Source organism: Haliotis rufescens, unplaced genomic scaffold (genome assembly GCF_023055435.1).
Source record: "Haliotis rufescens isolate VD_foot unplaced genomic scaffold, xgHalRufe1.0.p SCAF_29, whole genome shotgun sequence".
Classification (NCBI taxonomy): domain Eukaryota; kingdom Metazoa; phylum Mollusca; class Gastropoda; order Lepetellida; family Haliotidae; genus Haliotis; species Haliotis rufescens.
Window position 1 is genome coordinate 4481478 of NW_025963990.1, and position 21317 is coordinate 4502794.

Genomic DNA, 21317 nt, shown 5'->3' on the forward strand with positions numbered 1-21317 from the left:
CGAGAAGTTTTCTTGCATTTTCTCTACTACAAAGTAACCGAAATGCACTCTAGAAACTCGGAAACGAGCACACTTTTAACATTATTAGCTGGCATTGTTCAGGCTCTTACTCTAATGAGCGCGTGAAACTTAATTTGGGGAAAGTCGATACAAGATAATAGATGCAAACCCAGTGCCCTGTATGTAATGAAATTATAATTCTATTAGTAGGTTCTGGATTTCAGTTATAACTGACTGTTACATGTTAGTCACATACATGTCACGTGTTGATCACAGGTACATCACATGTATATCACTAACATATCACTGATCGATCACAAAAGTCATTGATAGAATTTGCTTTCTCGTGTGAATGCGTGTAAAACTAGCTTTTTGGCTCCCCGGTTCGCATAATGCTTTATATGAAAGCAAAAATGTGTGTTTAATTAACCTTATCTCTCACGTCAGTTACTGATTTCAAACCGCAAGTCTTGGTGTTACACAGCCATTGTCCAAGCTCAACTCTCGTGTATCTACTTTAATGTTTCCCTCTTGCGATCTAACTTTATAACATTTCAGGGCATAGACGTCCTCTAAAACACAACAAATGCGTTCTGGGCATATTATCGTTCGGTTCCATAGCCTGTACTGTCTTAAAGTTGACTTGATTAGTCTTCGAAGGTTACGCCTAGTACCCACAAACATGACCGTTCAGCCGACATGTACATAAGATAGCAGTCAGTGGATCTTTCAGTTTGCTGACTTACTGTTGGTAATATCCGTTTTCTTTGAGCTAATAAGAGGATAGTTAGTAACAAAAATATACGATATACAACAAATATTTTCACAATTATATCACAAACTCATTCAACACTAACCCCGCATCAAACCCCGTTGTAGACTGGGCACAGTTATTTGTGCACCGGTTACATAACTCCTACCCTCAGGGTGGGGTGGTGGTTCACAGAGAAAAGTGTGCTGTTTAATAAATGCTGGGCGGCGCCTTTGATCTTGCCTCCAACCATGCATGCAGTAGAAGTAAACGATGGCCTGGAAATAAACAAGATTATTAATTGTTGCGAATCAGGGAACCAATTCTTTTGCCTTGGGGTTTTGTTATGTGCGTGTAGTCCAGTGTATCCACAATTAACGAGAATGTTACAAAAATAAATACACGCTAGATATACACACCAAATGTTTACTTGCTTAATAGGGTCAGTGTGGTTTATCAACACTTGTATAACGCTTATTCACGCTTGGTTTGGGAGACTGAAACTGAACATTATGATAGCGCGAGCAGGGATAACAGAGGTCAAAAGACATAACTATACTTGCTTTTCTGTCCACAGACCGTGGCATAGGAAGATCATACATACATATGTTTAAGATACATGGGCAGCAGGCTAGATTATTTACAACAATACAGTGCAAATAGTGTGTTCAATGAAAGAAAACATTGATAGATTCTAAACACACCTATTTTTGGACTATTATTTATTGTTGCAAACTTGACTGATTTGTTTACACAATAAAAAAAATCAAACCGATCAAGAACTACTGGGGCAGTCAAGCACCTGTATCAGAAATGTAAAAGCACCCATGTTACATGTAGTCCAAAAAGCTGGCAATTATTTCATCGCAAAATAACCCCCAAAATGCTTAAACTTACAGACAATATAGTTTTCGAGAGAGTGCAGGACAATTTTATCAAAGTTTTATTTACAATTTGATAAACTATACTAATATGAATATTAAAATCATCCATCACTTGTCAAGTTTACTTAAATGTCATCAGTTGGAATATGTCACAGATAAACAAGAATTCTAACAAAGTTTGCTCGTCTTTGACACAGAGGTTCTTCCCCACTTTGCCAGCACACTGCAGAGGATTAACAGTTACTGTGAGTGAGTGAGTATCGTTGCTGTGTTTATACAAGCACAGAAATCATGCCAAAAACGCTCACAGTAGTTAGTGAGTAAATTCAACTGAGGATTTTACAAGTATCCATCACAACCTATGAAAGCTAACATGTGAATAACCTGAGTTCACTCTAATTTAAATATTAAGGCACTTGCAGTGACCAGTTAATCAGTGAGATGGTATATAAATACTGGGAATGCCAAACAACTTCATTGTAAATAGACAAATGCACCTGTGAATGGCGTGGTGCCCGTAGCCTGGTATATCAATCTTTTAAATACCGAGTGAAACAAAGACGAGGTGCCCACATATACCATCAACACCTCGAGTGATCTTTTCGCGATCCTGAGCCTTGCGCAAAACCATTGCCATGACCTGGTTGAGTGACTTCCTCCCATCAACGTGAAAAGATTACCCATAGGAGAAAGAAAGCATTAAAATCCTAAAGACACCCTATCTACATGGCATAAGTACTTACAACCAATTTCCTCTAATAATAAAGTGTTACCTTTGGTATCCCCTGCAACACCACATGTATATTACATACGTATTACTGGTAGATCACAGGTACAGCACATGTATATTACATACGTATTACTGGTAGATCACAGGTACACCACATGTATATTACATACGTATTACTGGTAGATCACAGGTACAGCACATGTATATTACATACGTATTACTGGTAGATCACAGGTACACCACATGTATATCACAAACATATCACTGGTCGATCACATGTAAATCACATGTATATCACCAGACGATTCACGGGTATATGACATACATATCACCAGAAGATCACAGGTATATGACATACATATCACCAGAAGATCACAGGTATATGACATACATATCACCAGAAGACCACAGGTATATGACACGAATATCACATAGTGAGTGAGTTAAAATTTGAGTCACATCGGCAATATTTCAGCCATATCGTGACTATCAGTAGTTAAAAATATTACATATATTGAAACGTATAGAAAAACCTGTCAACGAAGGACAGTAAAACAACTGGACTTATCACAGAAGTAGACTAAAACTAGTATGGAATCATAAAATTGATAGCACTAAACATAACATCACAGTATAAAAACAGGCTGTAGATCGCCAGCAGCTGAAGGTAGATCACCATACTATGGACCATGGGGACTTACAGTACTTCAGCTTCCTGCATGGAACCCAGCAGGAAGCACATCATCCCTCCAGCAACTAGCGATTGTATGCAAAATTAGCCACAATTAAAATTACAAATATACTACGTTTAAAGTAGTAGTAGACAGAACTATTCTTTGAATGATATGGACTTACTATATCCTCTCAGGGGGACAATAATTTTACTCTACGTCAACCCCCTTGGAGGATACAGCCACTAATAAACTCAGATATAAATTTAGTCTACCAATTTTAAAAGGTCATTCATTTTATACAAGAAATATTATCAAAATTTACTATACAATTCTATTTCTTTTAAAAAACCAATAATTAAATGAGAATTAATATTGTTAAAAAGATCCTTTAGAGATGATTTGAATTATTTATCCCTTGTGATTGCAAAATCAATACAGCCAAGCAGGACATGCTTGACTGAGATTTTCTCATCACAAGGGATACAAAATGGAGGATCTTCACCATTTAATAAATATTCGTGACTATATCTACTATGGCCAATACGACATCGTCGTAAAATGACCCCTTCAAATATGGACTGACAACCCAAGTAGGTGTAAATGATATTTGGTTTAATTTCATGTAATTTATTGATACCTACTTGGGAGTCCCACTTCTGTTGCATTTGATCTCTGATGTAACATCTAATAACAGGTTTGATATCGCTCTATTGGATTCGAAGTGGTGTCACAGATTTGTTGAGTGCTGCTTTTGCAGCAGCATCGGCCAGTGTGTTCCCAGTGATTCCGACATGTCTGGGTAACCAACAGAAAACGATGTCGTATTGGCCAGTAGCAAGATCATTAAACAATTCAATAATTTCTATTAAAAGTGGATGCGTGGAAGACATGTTTTTAGTAGCCTGAAGGCAAGAAAGAGAGTCTGAAAAAATGATGAACTCTTTATGTTTAGTTTGGTTATCGATATATTTTAGTGCAGTTAAAATTGCTTTGCTTCACAGCTGTGAAAAAAGAACACTTATCTTGTAACCTTGATGAGACTGTCCTGGACAATTGACAGTGGCGCTGGCAACAGCGTCACCATCTTTTGATCCATCTGTAAATATTGATTTGTAAGTGTCATAAGTGCTACGTAATTAATTAAATTGCTGTTTAGAAATTAGTTGATTTGTGTCGGATTTTTTTAGTTTAGTTAATGTTAGGTCTACAATATGTACGTCCGGTTTCACCAACTGCCATGGTGGAGAAGTGAAAAGTCGAGTTCGGGCTATGTTTTCAAGATTGATTTGAGCAGCAGCAGCATCTGATTGTATTCTTTTTCCAAGTGGTGGAATAAGAGATGTCTTTTTATTGTAGAGATGTTTGTAAAGAGGATTAAAAACACAGTCATATGCTGGGTTGGATTTAGTGGAACGTAATTTAGAGATATACTGCAAAGATAATTTGATGCGACGTTGTTGAAGGGATGGCTCATCAGCCTCCACATATAAACTGGGAATAGATGAAGTTCGAAAGGCTCCAAGACAAAGTCTCAGACCTTGGCGATGAACGGTATCTAATAATTTTAAATTGCTTTTACAAGCTCCACCATAGATGATGGAGCCGTAATCAAGTTTTGAGCGGATTAGTGTTCGATATAGTTGGAGGAGCATTTTCTGATCCTCTACCCACTTGGAATTAGATACAACTTTTAATACATCTAGGGCCTTCAGACATTTATTCTTCAAGTATTAAATGTGGGGCAGAAAGGTCAAATGATGATCAAATATTAGGCCTAAAAATTTGGCTTCTTGTACAACTTTAATAGAAGTTTTATCTAATATTAGTTCTGGGTCTTTGTGAGGTTTATATTTTCTACAAAAATGAATACAGTTTGTTTTCGATTTTGAGAACTTAAATCCATTTTCTAAAGACCATTTCTGAATTTTATTTAAACAAATCTGTAGTTGCCTTTCAATAGTATTCATGCTTTTGCCACGACAAGAAATGTTAAAATCATCCACAAACAGCGATGCATCAATTGAATCACTTAAAACCTTTGCAAGACTTTTAGTTTTAATACTAAATAAAGTGACAGACAAAATACTGCCTTGTGGGACACCCTGATCCTGATCATAATGATCAGACAGGGTAGAACCCATGCAGACTTGAAATTGCCTGTCGGTTAAAAACTCAGATATGAATTGAGGCAAACGTCCTCGCAGTCCAAAATCATGTAAATCTTTTAAAATACCATGTTTCAATGCAGTGGCATATGCCTTTTCGAGATCAAAAGAGATAGACACTGCATGTTGTTTATTTATTATTGCATTTTTAACAAATGATTCTAATCGAACCAAATGATCGATGGCACTTCTGTTTTTTCCGGAAACCACATTGTATGTTAGTAATGAGATTGTTGGTCTCTAGATACCAAACTAATTGATTATTAATCATGCGTTCCATGGTTTTGCAAACACAGCTTATTAGTGATATCGGTCGATAATTTGAAGGGTCTGCATGATCCTGCCCAGGCTTGGGTATTTGGATAACAACAGCATCACGCCATGAAGGAGGAAATTTCCCAGACGTCCAAATTTGATCAAAAATAGTCAATAATGTTACTAAAAATGATTCTGGTAAGTGTTTCAGGAGTTGATAATGAATATTATCAGCTCCGGCAGCTGTATCGTGAGCTTGTTCAAGGGCTGTATGGAGTTCATGAATAGAGAAAAGTTCATTATAATCTTCCCCGTTATCTGATTTAAAATTAATTGTTTTCTTTTGCTGTTTTTGATAGTTTGGGAATTTAGGATCATAGTTAATTGAGGAAGAATGTTTAGGCAAAGTTTCGACCAGTTTGTTTGCAATAGCAGATGTATCAGTTAGTAGTACTTCCTTATTTTGGAGATGTTGGATGCTGGATGCAGGATTTGGAACCCTTTACCTTTAATGTTCTGAATCATGTTCCAAACTTTAGACATGGGCGTACGTGAATTGATTTTTGAGACATAAGTTTGCCACGACTGGCACTTACTCTGCTTAAAAGTACGTCGTGCTTTAGCATTTAACTTTTAAAATTTATTCAAGTTATGTACCATAGGATGGCGACGGAAATAGTTTTCAGCCTTTTCCCGTGCCTTCCTTGCTTGCTTGCAGTCAGTGTTAAACCATGGTTTACGGATGTGTGGATTTGCAGAGGACTTCGGAATACATTGATCAGCAATGGTGTGAAGTTCATCAGAGAAAATTTGGATAGGATCAGGAGCGTTGATAAACAAATCAGGATTTAATTTTTTGGAGGACAAAAATTCAAACAAAGGCCAGTTTGCATTCGTAAAGTTCCATCGTGATGATGGCTGAACATCAGAAGGGGTAACTGTTTTCAGAATGGTTGGAAAGTGGTCACTTCCACAGAGGTCTCCGTGGACTGATCACTCAAATTCATTCAACAGATCATAGTGGATTATGTCCATTCAAATCACCCATTATGATACAGGGCTTAGGAAGCTGGTCATATAGTGCTTGGAGATCAGTTTGCTGAATAGACGAAGATGGAGGAATATAAAGAGAACACAAAGTAAAAACAATGTGTTAAGTTATTCGGACAGCAACAGCTTGGAGAGGAGTATCAAGAGGAACAGTACTGTGGATGATATCCTGCCTCACCAAAACTGAAGAACCTCCAGGGGCCTTAGCCCCTGGAGGCGAAAAGAAATGATAGGAACTATACTGCCTGATGTCGGTTTGATCGGTATTTTTCAAGTAGGTTTCCTGAAGACATAGAGCTGATGGTTTAAAATCTTGTAGTTAAATTTGGAGATCATTATAATTATGTTGGAGTCCTCTGCAATTCCATTGAACGATGTTGCTTGAGCAGCTCATGGCGGCTCAACTGGGGATCTTGAGCGGGAGGTACGTCCACTCCTATAAACTGGTGGTGTGGGAGTGACGTCCATCTCCAGAGGTTCAAACGAATTATGAACCTCTACAGTTGTTGTCACAGGAGAAGGCACCTCCAAATGTTGGAGTGTTTTGGCCTTTCTCCTCATTTGCTTTTTTTGAAAAATGGGCATTGCCCTGACGTGTTTCTGCGATAGTTACATTTGGCTCGGTAGGTGGGGTTTGAATGGTCTTAGTTTGGGTGGCAGATGATGATATCAGTGGGAGGTCCTGAGAAATCTGAATGGAGTCCTCAAGTGTAATGAGATCATCTTTTAACCGGGAGATAGAAGTCTGGCAGTGTGTGGATACCGTAGGTACCTTGGTAATTTCCACAGGGGAAGAGACAGCAGCTGAATAACTTTTAGTAGAAGGTGTTTGCGATGGAAGTAGTAACTTTTTAGCTTCAGTGCAGGATATGTTATAGTATGTTTGATTCTTAAAATTTTGGTTTCCCGATCAAGAGCAGGACAGGATTTTGATGAGGATAAGTGCTCTCCATTGCAGTTTGAACACCTGATCTCATTTGTGCATTCTGAACTCTCGTGAGTTTCACTGCAGCGGAAGCACCTTTCCTTGCTAGTGCAAGTTTTGGCCCCGTGACCGACTTTTTGACAACATCGGAGTGGATTTGGAACATAAACCTTCACTCCGATGTTAAAGTAACCAGCTTTTATGAACTTTGGAAGAGTTGTCACAGAAAAAGTAAAAAGGTAGTTTTGTGTATTGATAATGGCTCCATCTTGAGTTTTTCTCGTAAACCCCTTAACTGCGCTGACACCTTGATTTTTAAGTTCGGCTGCTATCTCTTCTTCTGTCATGTCTGACAGACAGCGAGCTCGATCACGAATGATGCCCCTACTTGAGTTCAGTGTCTTGTGCGCTGACACAACAACCTGTATGTTTACAAACTGCTGAAGACCAAGCAGATTGACAGATTGTTGTCTCCGTGCACATTCCACAAGGATGGATCCACCAGGAGACGTGTTACATTTTTAACCTCACCACAGGCACTTTGTATGCCCTTTGAGATCGCAAACGGGTTGAGTTTTAAAGGACTTTCATCAACAGTTGAAATCACTAAGAATCTTGGCCAAGATTCAGGTAATGTGTGAGATAATTCTTCATCAGATGATGAAAGGTGCCTTCTTTTGTTTGCTCTTTAAGATCAAACCCGTCAAATCCAGCCTATGATTGTATTTTTAATCCTCTCTACAAGGCATTATTCCAAACTAAATCGAAGCTGGTTCCACTTCTTGGGATCAAATCGCAACCGCAAATAAAAGCAGCTCATATTGCCCTTGAAATCATTGCACCCTATCGATTACTGTCTATGCCTCCTTGGCAATTCGTCAAATCAGAAGTAGACCTTACACTTACTAATTTTAAAAACATCTAATACTAATTTTTCAACAAGAATATGTCCAATTACGCTCCAAATACAATTCAAGCAAAAGCTCTGTGAGTCCCTATGATTCCCGGTTAGATGGTCTAGCTTTGGTTGCTAGTGGTCTATAGCCTGGTTGGTCACGTGATCTAATGTTGACAAGTCGAGCGTGCAGTGAGCGTGTAAATTTCCTCTAACTACAACAACTGGGGATGAGATAGACCTGAAGTTTCTGCACTCACTACGGTGATATAAACTGTAGATTACACACGTTAAGCATGTGTATTCCTACCGAACTTTGGAGAGTCAGAATTGTTGTGTTTAGTCCAAAGCCGCGAAAGCATGGCGTGAGATACCCTGCTATAACGCTACCCACAGGCTGTCTACGGGTGGGTCTGCGTCTGACGATACTTTTACTTTGTTGCTACTAGCGGGAGACGTAGAACAGAACTCAGGGCCGTGGACACGGTACAGACGCACTAATAAACCCGACGCCATGCATACCCGTTTGTCAGCAAAAAATGTCACAGGTGAATTTCTAACTTCTGAACGCGATGATGACGATGACACCTCGATATGAGGCGAAGTATCAGCCACCCTCAAATCAATCCAATCGCAGATTACCTCCCTTGATAATAAACTTGAAAGATTTGCTGGAGAATACGATAAGAAAATTCAAGTTTTGAAAGATAAAAACAGTGAATTGAGAGACAAAATTTGTTTTCTAGAAATGAAAACTGACAAAATCGAAGCACAGTCAAGACGTAATAATTTGCTTTTCCATGGACTGCCAGGCAATCATTGTGAATAATGGAAAGAAACTGAGACAACTGTATGACTATTCTTGGGCAACAAACTGCATATTGAGTCCTGTGAGTTGATAGAAATCGAACGAGCACATCGATTGCGAACAAAATGGTCTTCAAATACAAAACCAATCATTGTAAAATTTGCCGCATATCAGGATAAAGCAAACATATTGGAGCAAGCCCGAGAACAGCTGAGGGGAGACAAGGAGGTTCGGGTGTCTGAAGACTTCACCCAGAGAGTTCGATGGATCAGGTCACAACTCGATCCCTTCCTGAAGGACGCACGGGACAAGGGTCTGACGTCATGCCTCAGCTACGACAAACTAGTGATAGACGGAAAGGTATATTCATATGACGAGACAGAAGACGATATTCGGCAGGTGGGTCGACGCTGGACATCTGGGCAGCGGAGGAGCAACCCTTCTCTGGCAGGAGACGCTCCCCAGCGCCCCCAGGACAAACGCGAAAGTGAGGGGTTGGGGACAGACATTGAGGCAGAGACAGATACAGCCAAATAGGATTGTGGTCATGTCCTCAATGAAAATCAGCAAAATCAACAAACTCAACAAAATCAACATACTATAAATGTGCAAAATATCAACACAACTCAAATATGTGCATGGAACATAAATGGCTTAAAAAGCAAACTATCTGATACTGAATTTGTGAATTTTTGTAAACGTTTTGATGTTTTTTCTTTCATTGAAGCTATGTGTAGAGATAATGAAGTTGATTTAGATAAGATGTTTAGTGGTTATAGCTCATTTGCAAGTAGTGCAAAACGAAATAGTAGTTTCGGAAGAAATTCTGGGGGAATATCTGTATCAATTCGTGACACGTCGCCTCAACATTTTCGAAGAATTTACGATCACTGGACAAACTGTATATTTTTCATTGCCAACACAAATCACAAAGAACAGAAGTTAATTGTTGGGTTCCTATACATACACCCAGAAGGCTCGCCTAAATATAACAGTTCTGAAGAGACGGCTATTGAAATGTTAGAAAATAAATTACTGCAAATAATATTTGATCTTGGAGAAAATGTATCATTTATTCTGTGTGGGGATTTTTACTCCAGAAGTAGTGACCTACCAAGTTTCATTATGGACGACAACAGTCAATATCTACCAGTCTATAACTACAGTGAGGACCATTTGATCTCCCGAGAGTGAATTGTGACCCAGAAACAAACAGATATGGAAGACAACTTTTAGATGTTTGTAAACAGATGGAAATTCATATTGTAAATGGAAGAATGAAGGGGGACAATCCAAATAATTTTACCTACGTTTCTCATAAAGGAGGCAGCGTAATCGATTATTTTATTGTTTCTAGTAACATTTTCCATTGTATTGCAGACCTTTCGGTCGATACTATTACATGTTCATGTACTATGTTCCTTCGAAAATTTATTTTGTGACACCACTACATTCATAACTGAAGAAATAAGATTTCAACCTGTCCCTAGAATCGGACGAGAACAAGGAACGACTTGAACAACTGATGGCTCAAGATAGCTTCAACAAAATTGTGGATGACTTTACAACTGCTTTGGAAACCGATATTAATCTAGCTGTTACCAAGTTAAAGGACATGGTCCTGTTTTGTGCATCAAATATGGGAAAGATATCAACAGGTAAATCTAGACCTCGAGTGCAACCTCCATGGTTCGACACACAGTGTGAAGATCTTAAGGTACAGAAAAGCCGGAAATTAACAAAGTTTAGAAAGTTTTCCTGCAGTGAAAATAGACTGGTATATATTGAAGCAAAGGACAAGTTCAAGAAATGTTGTAAAGATAAGAAAATCGCTCATGAGAAGAAAATAGCTTCTGATATTTCTGAGGCCGCTGTAGGTAGCGACTGCAAAACATTTTGGACAGCACTGAAACATGCTCTCGGCAAACATTCTTCGAACTCAAACATTTCTCCAGACAAATGGTTGTCTTATTTCAAAAAATTATTGAATCAGGAATTAAGTGTAACATGTGAATTTGGGACTATAGTTACAGACTTCATTGAAAATCACACTTGTGAAAACTGCGAACACTTCCCATTTACTGACCAGTTGCTGTCAAGTGTTATCACAGATACAGAGATCACTGATGCTATCTCAGGCTTAAAACAAGGTAAAAGTCCAGGCGAAGATGGTATTCCTAACTCCTTCTATAAACTGGCACAGCCATATTTTACACCGTACTTGAACATTTTATTCAATAAGATATTTGATACAGGAATATTTCCTGATAATTGGAATATAGGCATGCTTACCCCGTTATATAAATCTGGAAATACGAAGGACACATCAAATTACAGAGGAATATCCCTTTTGAATACAACTGGCAAACCATTTACTACAATACTAGAGAATAAGTTAAGATTATGGATGGAAATAAACAGCTTGATATCTGAAGCGCAAGCCGGGTTCAGAAAAGAATATTCAACTACGGAAAACATTTTTACTTTGCAATCTCTTGTTACTAAATATCTCTCTTAACCAAATTAAGATTTTATGCTCCCTTCATAGACTTTAAAAAGGCCTTTGACTATGTCGACAGAAAAAACTACTATATGCCCTACTCCAGAAAGGCTGTCATGGTAAAATGTATGTTATTCTTAAAAGTATGTTTAGCTCTGTGAAAGCATGTGTTAAAGTAGATTCTGGTAAAACAGATTTGTTCGAAACAACGGTGGGTGTTAGACAGGGCTGTATGTTGAGCCCGATATTATTTATTTTGTTTATAAATGATCTTGTCACTGAAATGTACAACAATTGTCAAAATGGTATATCTATTTCTCAAGATATTGAGGATTTGATGCTGTTGCTTTTTACGTATGATGTTGTACTCTTTGCTTATAATGTTGTAAGTCTTCAGAGGCAATTAGATATTTTAAAAAAAATTTGTTTCCAGATAAACTCTAAAAAGTCTGAAATTGTAGTTTTAGAAATAGGGGTATTTTAAATCGCTTTGAAAAATGGTACTGTAACGGCCCTTTTTTAAAAAACAGTTTCATATTATAAATATCTGGGGTAATATTTTCTTCTAGACTGATTTGGACGAAATCATGTGAGAACCTGGCAGCTCAGGCTGTTAAGGCATGCATCCCTGTTTATTATTCCAAAAAAATTCATTCTTATCATTCTCCACAGCTTGTAAAATATTTGGTTGTAAAATAAGTCCTATACTTTTATATGGTGCAGAAATGTGGGGGCTAAGTGATTTTGCATGTATAAAGAAAGTTCAAACTTCATATTTTAAATATTGTCTTGGTGTAGGTAAATATGCCTCAAACACAGCTATCTTAGGGGAAACTGGCCGCGACTATATGTTTGTCCAGAGTCAGATCAGAGCTATAAAATATTGGCTAAAATTATTGCACATGGGATCAAATAGATATCCTGTCGATATTATTACTTCCTTAAAAAGCTAGATGAGAAAGGTAAGCACAGTTGGGTGACAGATCTTAAAAATTGTTTATATGTTAATGGTTTTTCATATGTCTGGGACTACCAAAATATTGGTGATGTAAATATTTCATGAAATATCAATTTTAGGAAAGACTAAAAGATGTTGCCTCTCAAAATTGGTTTGCAAAATTGTCTGCTTCCAAATATTTATCTCATTATTCAAATGTTAAATCTTTGCTGAATGTAGAAAAATATATTGATTCTTTGCAGGATAAATCTCTCAGAAGAACCTTAAAGTGTAAATTTAGGATTAGCTTACATAATTTTAATGTTCAGTTTCTACGTAAAACCCCCTCAGATAAAAAAATAGTGTATGTAGATATTGTAACAAGGGTTGTATTGAAAATGAAGATCATGTCTTTTTCACTTGTGATTATTACCAGACTTTACGGAAACATTATATTACTCAACTACAGGATATGTATAACGGTTACCTGTCACTTCCAAATATTCTTAACTGCAAAAATGTCAATGTAATAAAACTGACTTCTGTATACCTGTATAAGATATTTAAATTTAGAAAAACGTGACTAAATTTATATTGTACTGACATTGTAATATAGGCCATATGGCCCACATTTCCGAATAAATATGTCTGTGTATAGCCTGGTTTTAATTTATATGAACTCGTCAACTGAAATTGTTTTGTTTAAATATTGCATAGGTTTGTTTTATATCTAAACTGTGATATTTACCCTAATGTTTGCCTTCCTTCGTCGACAGGTTTAAAGGGGCACTGATCTAAAGCAATTCCCCGAAACTGGTTGTTGCCTTTGTTATTGTTTTTCCCCCGTGAGTATCCGAGTGATACGTAACGCAACTGAGCATGACAAGAGACTGGGCTACCGTCTGCAAGGACTTGGAGGCAATATTTGTTTTACTCATTTTGAACACTGATTGGTTAACCAGGATCTATAAAAAATTCGACAAAGGGCGCGTGTTAATTAATTTCTTCAGCCTAAACAAACAGACAAAAAGAACGGCGGAGCTCATCGGATGTCGTCATTTGGAAATACCCCTGATTGTTATAGTTTAATAATAAATACAAGTATCCATTAGTAGCACCACAAAGGTTCCCATTTGGCATTTATTGTGTCTGGGGTAATTTTTCAATCTAAATCCAGGTTTGTAGTCAGGTGAAATGTATGTTATGCAATATGCTTGTGGCAGCCCAGCAAGAGATGAATGATCAGTTGATTTACTTTTTTTGTAAATCAACGGATCGTTCCTAGTCATCAAAGGATTAACAGAAAATACATTGATTGATTAATCACTGTTATTTTGCACAGTGGATATGTCGAAAGTGAGTGTTTACATGTCTAGGTTTACTAAACAAAGGGAATACACTCATATCATGGCGTGAAGTGCCGATGTAAAAACAAGATACATGTACTTTGTTCAAAGGGTTAAACGATAATACGTTGATTGATTGCTCATTGTTATCTGACTCAATGGATTTTTTAGGAACCGTGGACGTTATGACAATAGTTGTCACGTGGGCTTTCTCAGCCGACCTTTGAGACTTGACACCTATGTGAAACACCTGAAACAATCTAAGTGATCAGTTGAGAAAAGAACACGGGTTATAATATCCAGAAACGATATATATATTTTAAAATATTTGATTGTTACAGAGACACATTTACATCGAATAAGTTTCTTTGTACAGCTGCAGACGTGTGGGGTATTGTGTGGATATTCACGGATACATTTCTCGAACAAGGAAACTGCCTAAAATTATACACATAAATTTGGTAGGTTGTAATTATATTTGCGTTTGGTTTCCTTCATTTGCTGTAGCACTGGACAGATTCATTCTTGTTCCTCTACGTCTTGGTTGGGAAATTCTTCGATGCGCTAAAGACGTTGTTTTCACAAGTCTTTTCCTTTGTAAGCGTGTATAAATTACAGTCAATTTGTAAATTGTGATTCTCTCAGACAATTTATAAAATGTGTAAATATTTCAGTCATTTTGACTGAAAAATCTGTCCATTTCTTTAACAGATTAACTAAAATTGATCAAGACGATCAAAAGGGCCTAAAACATAACACTAGGTTATTATATAGGAGGGAGTGAGTATGGTTTTACGCCGCTTTTAGCAAAATTCCAGCAATATCACTGCCATGGACACCAGAACTGGGCTTCACACATTGTACCCATGTCGGGAATGGAACCCGGGTCTTCGGCGTGACGAGCGAACGCTTTAACCACTAGGCTACCCGACCGCCCCTCATTATGTAGGATAAGAAGCCAAACAATATAGAAATGTACTTTTCACAGTAACATTTTCAGTCTCTTGGTGATGATGTTAAACATAAGAAATGTGGAATTCGTTGTCATGATAACACAGATGGACATATTTTTCAGTCAATTTGAACAATAACAGCACAATTACCAAGCAAGTGACTTACCAAAACTTCGTCATCATTACCGATGCTACCCACAAAGATACCTACATTTCCTTATCATTTCCAAAACTGTATTTCATTTTGTTGATCAATGTGACCTCATAAAAATGACAAATGCGCTTACGAATTGCGCTGCACAAGTCGCGAACTAGTCTAGGTTTCTGCTATATCATCCGGGTACTCACGGGAAAAAACAATAACAAAGGCAACAACCAGTCCCAAAGATTTGCTTTAGATCAGTACCCCTATAATAATAGTAACTACCATGTTCTCCTCGCGATATGGCCGCAATATTGCTGATGCGATGTGAACTTTTAACTCACTCACATGTACATCACCTGAATATCACTGAACGATCACAGGTACATCACATGAATATCACATACATTGTACAGGTAGATCACAGATACACCATATCAATATCACAGACATATCACTGATAGATCACAGGTACATCACATGTGTATCACACACATATCACTGATAGATCACAGGTACATCACATGTGTATCACATACATATCACTGATAGATCACAGGTACATCACATGTATACCACATACATATCACTGATAGATCACAGGTACATCATATCAATATAACATACATATCACTGATAGATCACAGGTACATCACATGTATATCACATACATAACACTGATAGATCCCAGGTACATCACATGTATACCACATACATATCACTGATAGATCACAGGTACATCATATCAATATAACATACATATCATTTTGACTGAAAAATCTGTCCATTTCTTTAACAGATTAACTAAAATTGATCAAGACGATCAAAAGGGCCTAAAACATAACACTAGATTATTATATAGGAGGGAGTGAGTATGGTTTTACGCCGCTTTTAGCAAAATTCCAGCAATATCACTGCCATGGACACCAGAACTGGGCTTCACACATTGTACCCATGTCGGGAATGGAACCCGGGTCTTCGGCGTGACGAGCGAACGCTTTAACCACTAGGCTACCCGACCGCCCCTTATTATGTAGGATAAGAAGCCAAACAATATAGAAATGTACTTTTCACAGTAACATTTTCAGTCTCTTGGTGATGATGTTAAACATAAGAAATGTGGAATTCGTTGTCATGATAACACAGATGGACATATTTTTCAGTCAATTTGAACAATAACAGCACAATTACCAAGCAAGTGACTTACCAAAACTTCGTCATCATTACCGATGCTACCCACAAAGATACCTACATTTCCTTATCATTTCCAAAACTGTATTTCATTTTGTTGATCAATGTGACCTCATAAAAATGACAAATGCGCTTACGAATTGCGCTGCACAAGTCGCGAACTAGTCTAGGTTTCTGCTATATCATCCGGGTACTCACGGGAAAAAACAATAACAAAGGCAACAACCAGTCCCAAAGATTTGCTTTAGATCAGTACCCCTATAATAATAGTAACTACCATGTTCTCCTCGCGATATGGCCGCAATATTGCTGATGCGATGTGAACTTTTAACTCACTCACATGTACATCACCTGAATATCACTGAACGATCACAGGTACATCACATGTATATCACATACATTGTACAGGTAGATCACAGATACACCATATCAATATCACAGACATATCACTGATAGATCACAGGTACATCACATGTGTATCACACACATATCACTGATAGATCACAGGTACATCACATGTGTATCACATACATATCACTGATAGATCACAGGTACATCACATGTATACCACATACATATCACTGATAGATCACAGGTACATCATATCAATATAACATACATATCACTGATAGATCACAGGTACATCACATGTATATCACATACATAACACTGATAGATCCCAGGTACATCACATGTATACCACATACATATCACTGATAGATCACAGGTACATCATATCAATATAACATACATATCATTTTGACTGAAAAATCTGTCCATTTCTTTAACAGATTAACTAAAATTGATCAAGACGATCAAAAGGGCCTAAAACATAACACTAGATTATTATATAGGAGGGAGTGAGTATGGTTTTACGCCGCTTTTAGCAAAATTCCAGCAATATCACTGCCATGGACACCAGAACTGGGCTTCACACATTGTACCCATGTCGGGAATGGAACCCGGGTCTTCGGCGTGACGAGCGAACGCTTTAACCACTAGGCTACCCGACCGCCCCTTATTATGTAGGATAAGAAGCCAAACAATATAGAAATGTACTTTTCACAGTAACATTTTCAGTCTCTTGGTGATGATGTTAAACATAAGAAATGTGGAATTCGTTGTTATGATAACACAGATGGACATATTTTTCAGTCAATTTGAACAATAACAGCACAATTACCAAGCAAGTGACTTACCAAAACTTCGTCATCATTACCGATGCTACCCACAAAGATACCTACATTTCCTTATCATTTCCAAAACTGTATTTCATTTTGTTGATCAATGTGACCTCATAAAAATGACAAATGCGCTTACGAATTGCGCTGCACAAGTCGCGAACTAGTCTAGGTTTCTGCTATATCATCCGGGTACTCACGGGAAAAAACAATAACAAAGGCAACAACCAGTCCCAAAGATTTGCTTTAGATCAGTACCCCTATAATAATAGTAACTACCATGTTCTCCTCGCGATATGGCCGCAATATTGCTGATGCGATGTGAACTTTTAACTCACTCACATGTACATCACCTGAATATCACTGAACGATCACAGGTACATCACATGTATATCACATACATTGTACAGGTAGATCACAGATACACCATATCAATATCACAGACATATCACTGATAGATCACAGGTACATCACATGTGTATCACACACATATCACTGATAGATCACAGGTACATCACATGTGTATCACATACATATCACTGATAGATCACAGGTACATCACATGTATACCACATACATATCACTGATAGATCACAGGTACATCATATCAATATAACAAACATATCACTGATAGATCACAGGTACATCACATGTATATCACATACATAACACTGATAGATCCCAGGTACATCACATGTATACCACATACATATCACTGATTGATCACAGGTACATCATATCAATATAACATACATATCACTGATAGATCACAGGTACATCACATGTATATCACATACATAACACTGATAGATCACAGGTACATCATATCAATATAACATACATATCACTGATAGATCACAGGTACATCACATGTATATCACATACATATCACTGATAGATCACAGGTACATCACATGTATATCACATACATAACACTGATAGATCACAGGTACATCATATCAATATAACATACATAACACTGATAGATCACAGGTACATCACATGTGTATCACACATATATCATTGATAGATCACAGGCACATCACATGTGTATCACATACATATCATTGATAGATCACAGGTACATCACATGTATATCACATACATATCACTGATAGATCACAGGTACATCATATCACTGATAGATCACAGGTACATCACATGTGTATCACACATATATCATTGATAGATCACAGGTACATCACATGTGTATCACATACATATCACTGATAGATCACAGGTACATCACATGTATACCACATACATATCACTGATAGATCACAGGTACATCATATCAATATAACATACATATCACTGATAGATCACAGGTACATCACATGTATATCACATACATATCACTGATAGATCACAGGTACATCACATGTATATCACATACATATCACTGATAGATCACAGGTACATCATATCAATATAACATACATATCACTGATAGATCACAGGTACATCACATGTATATCACATACATATCACTGATAGATCACAGGTACATAACATACATAAAACTGATAGATCACAGGTACATCAGATGTATATCACATACATAACAATGATAGATCACAGGTACATCACATGTATATCACATACATAACACTGATAGATCACAGGTACATCACATGTTTATCACATACATATCACTGATAGATCACATGTATATCACATACATAACACTGATAGATCACAGGTACATCACATGTATATCACATACATAACACTGATAGATCACAGGTACATCACATGTATATCACATACATGTCACATGTACCCATTTCACATGCATATCACTGGCAGATTACAAGTACATCGTGTTTAGATGACTGGTAGATCGCATGTATATCACGTGCACATGGGAGTGAGAGTGGGTGATTGAATTGTGTTTAACGCAGCTTTGAAGCCTGGACCGGATCACTATAACTATCGACCTATATCTTTAACAAGTTGCCTGTTTAAAACCACGGAACGAATGTTGAGTAATCGATTAGTTATCTGGAAACCAATAATCTAATTACAAATATTCAACGTGGTTTCCGAACAAATCGAAGTACTATCGACCATTTACTACGATTAGAATCCTTTGTTAAAAGTGATATTGTAAACAAACAACATGTATTTTCTTTTCGATCTTGAGAAAGCCTATGACACTACTTGGAAGTATGGTATTCTAAAGGATTTACATGATTTTGGTTTGAGAGGCCGTTTTTAAAAGACAGGCAATTTCAAGTCCGAGTGGGTTCAACCCTGTCTCATCATTATAATCAGGATCAGGGTGTAACACAAGGCAGTATTAAGTCCGTTACATTATTTAGTATCAAGATAAACATTCTCTCAAAGGTTTTGAATGATTCAGTTGATTGATCGTTATTTGTGGACGATTTTAACATTTCTTGTCGCGGTAAAAAACATGCACACTACTGTGAGGCAACTGCAATTGTGTCTCAATAAAATCCACAAATGGTCGCTTGCTAACGGCTTCAAATGTTCTAAAACTAAAACTAGTTGTATACACATCTGCGGAAAATATAGACAGCACAAAGACCCAGAACTATTTCTATCTGATACACCAATCAAAGTTGTTGTTGAGGAAACCAAGTTCTTGGGGCTCATTGACACTCTTGCCACATATAAAATATCTCAAGGCAAAGTGACTGATAGCATTAGACTTGCTTAAAGTCGTATCACACTATCACACTTTACAAGTGTGTGTCTTGCAGCTTTCAGGACCTATCCTTTTGATAGCATGTATGTAGATCCGTATTTTTAGTCCTCTCTACGAGGAATTATTCCAAACTACACCGAAGCTGGTGCCACTTCTGGGGATCAGATCACAACCGCAAATAAAAGCAGCTCATATTGACCTTGAAATCATTGCACCCTACCGATTACTGTCTTCGCCTTCTTGGCAATTCGTCAAACCAGAAGTAGACCTTACACTTACTAATTTTAAAAACATCTTATACAAACTAATTTTTCAACAAGAATATGTCAAGTTACACTCTGAATACAATTCTCGTCGCTCCATCTTCACAGATGGATCCAAGGATGGCGGCAAAGTTGCCAGTGCCTCTATCATTGGTTCAAAAACTTTTACTTCCAGATTACCAGATAACAGCTCAATATTTACTGTTTACTTTTGCTTGACTGTATAGACCTTTCTCTGACAAGGGATATCTATTTTCATTTAACACACATATCACTGATAGATCACAGGTACATCACATGTATTTCACATACATATCACTGATAGATCACAGGTACATCACACGTACATCACATACATGTCACATGTACCCATTTCACATGCATATCACTGGCAGTTTGCAAGTACATCGTGTTTAGATGACTGGTAGATCGCGACCCGTGAAAATCCCGGGATAGAATAGGCCTTCAGCAACTCATGCTTGCCGTAAAAGGCGACTATGCTTGTCGTAAAAGGCGACTAACGGGATCGGGTGGTCAGGCACGCTGACTTGGTTGATGCATGGCATTGATCCCAATTGCGTGGATCGATGCTTATGATATCAATCACTGGATTGTGTGGTCCAGACTCGATTATTTGCAGACCGTCGCCATATAGCTGGAATATTGCTGAGTGTGGCTTTAAACAACAAACAAACAAACAAAACAATTGAAATCCATGCTTGTGGATTTCACAAGAATGATAAACGTCTGTGACCTGCACTTCTTTCCCCATTAAGTTGACGTCATGAAATAACTGTAAGACGATTCAAAGCTGCGTTAAACACAATTCAATCACCCACTCTCACTCCCATGCATGCCAAGTGATATACATGAGATCTACCAGTTGGTTGGTTGGTTGGTTTGTTGTTTAACGCTGCACTCAGCAATATTCCAGCTATATGACGGTGGTCTGTAAATAATCGACAATCCAGTGATTGATATCATGAGCATCGA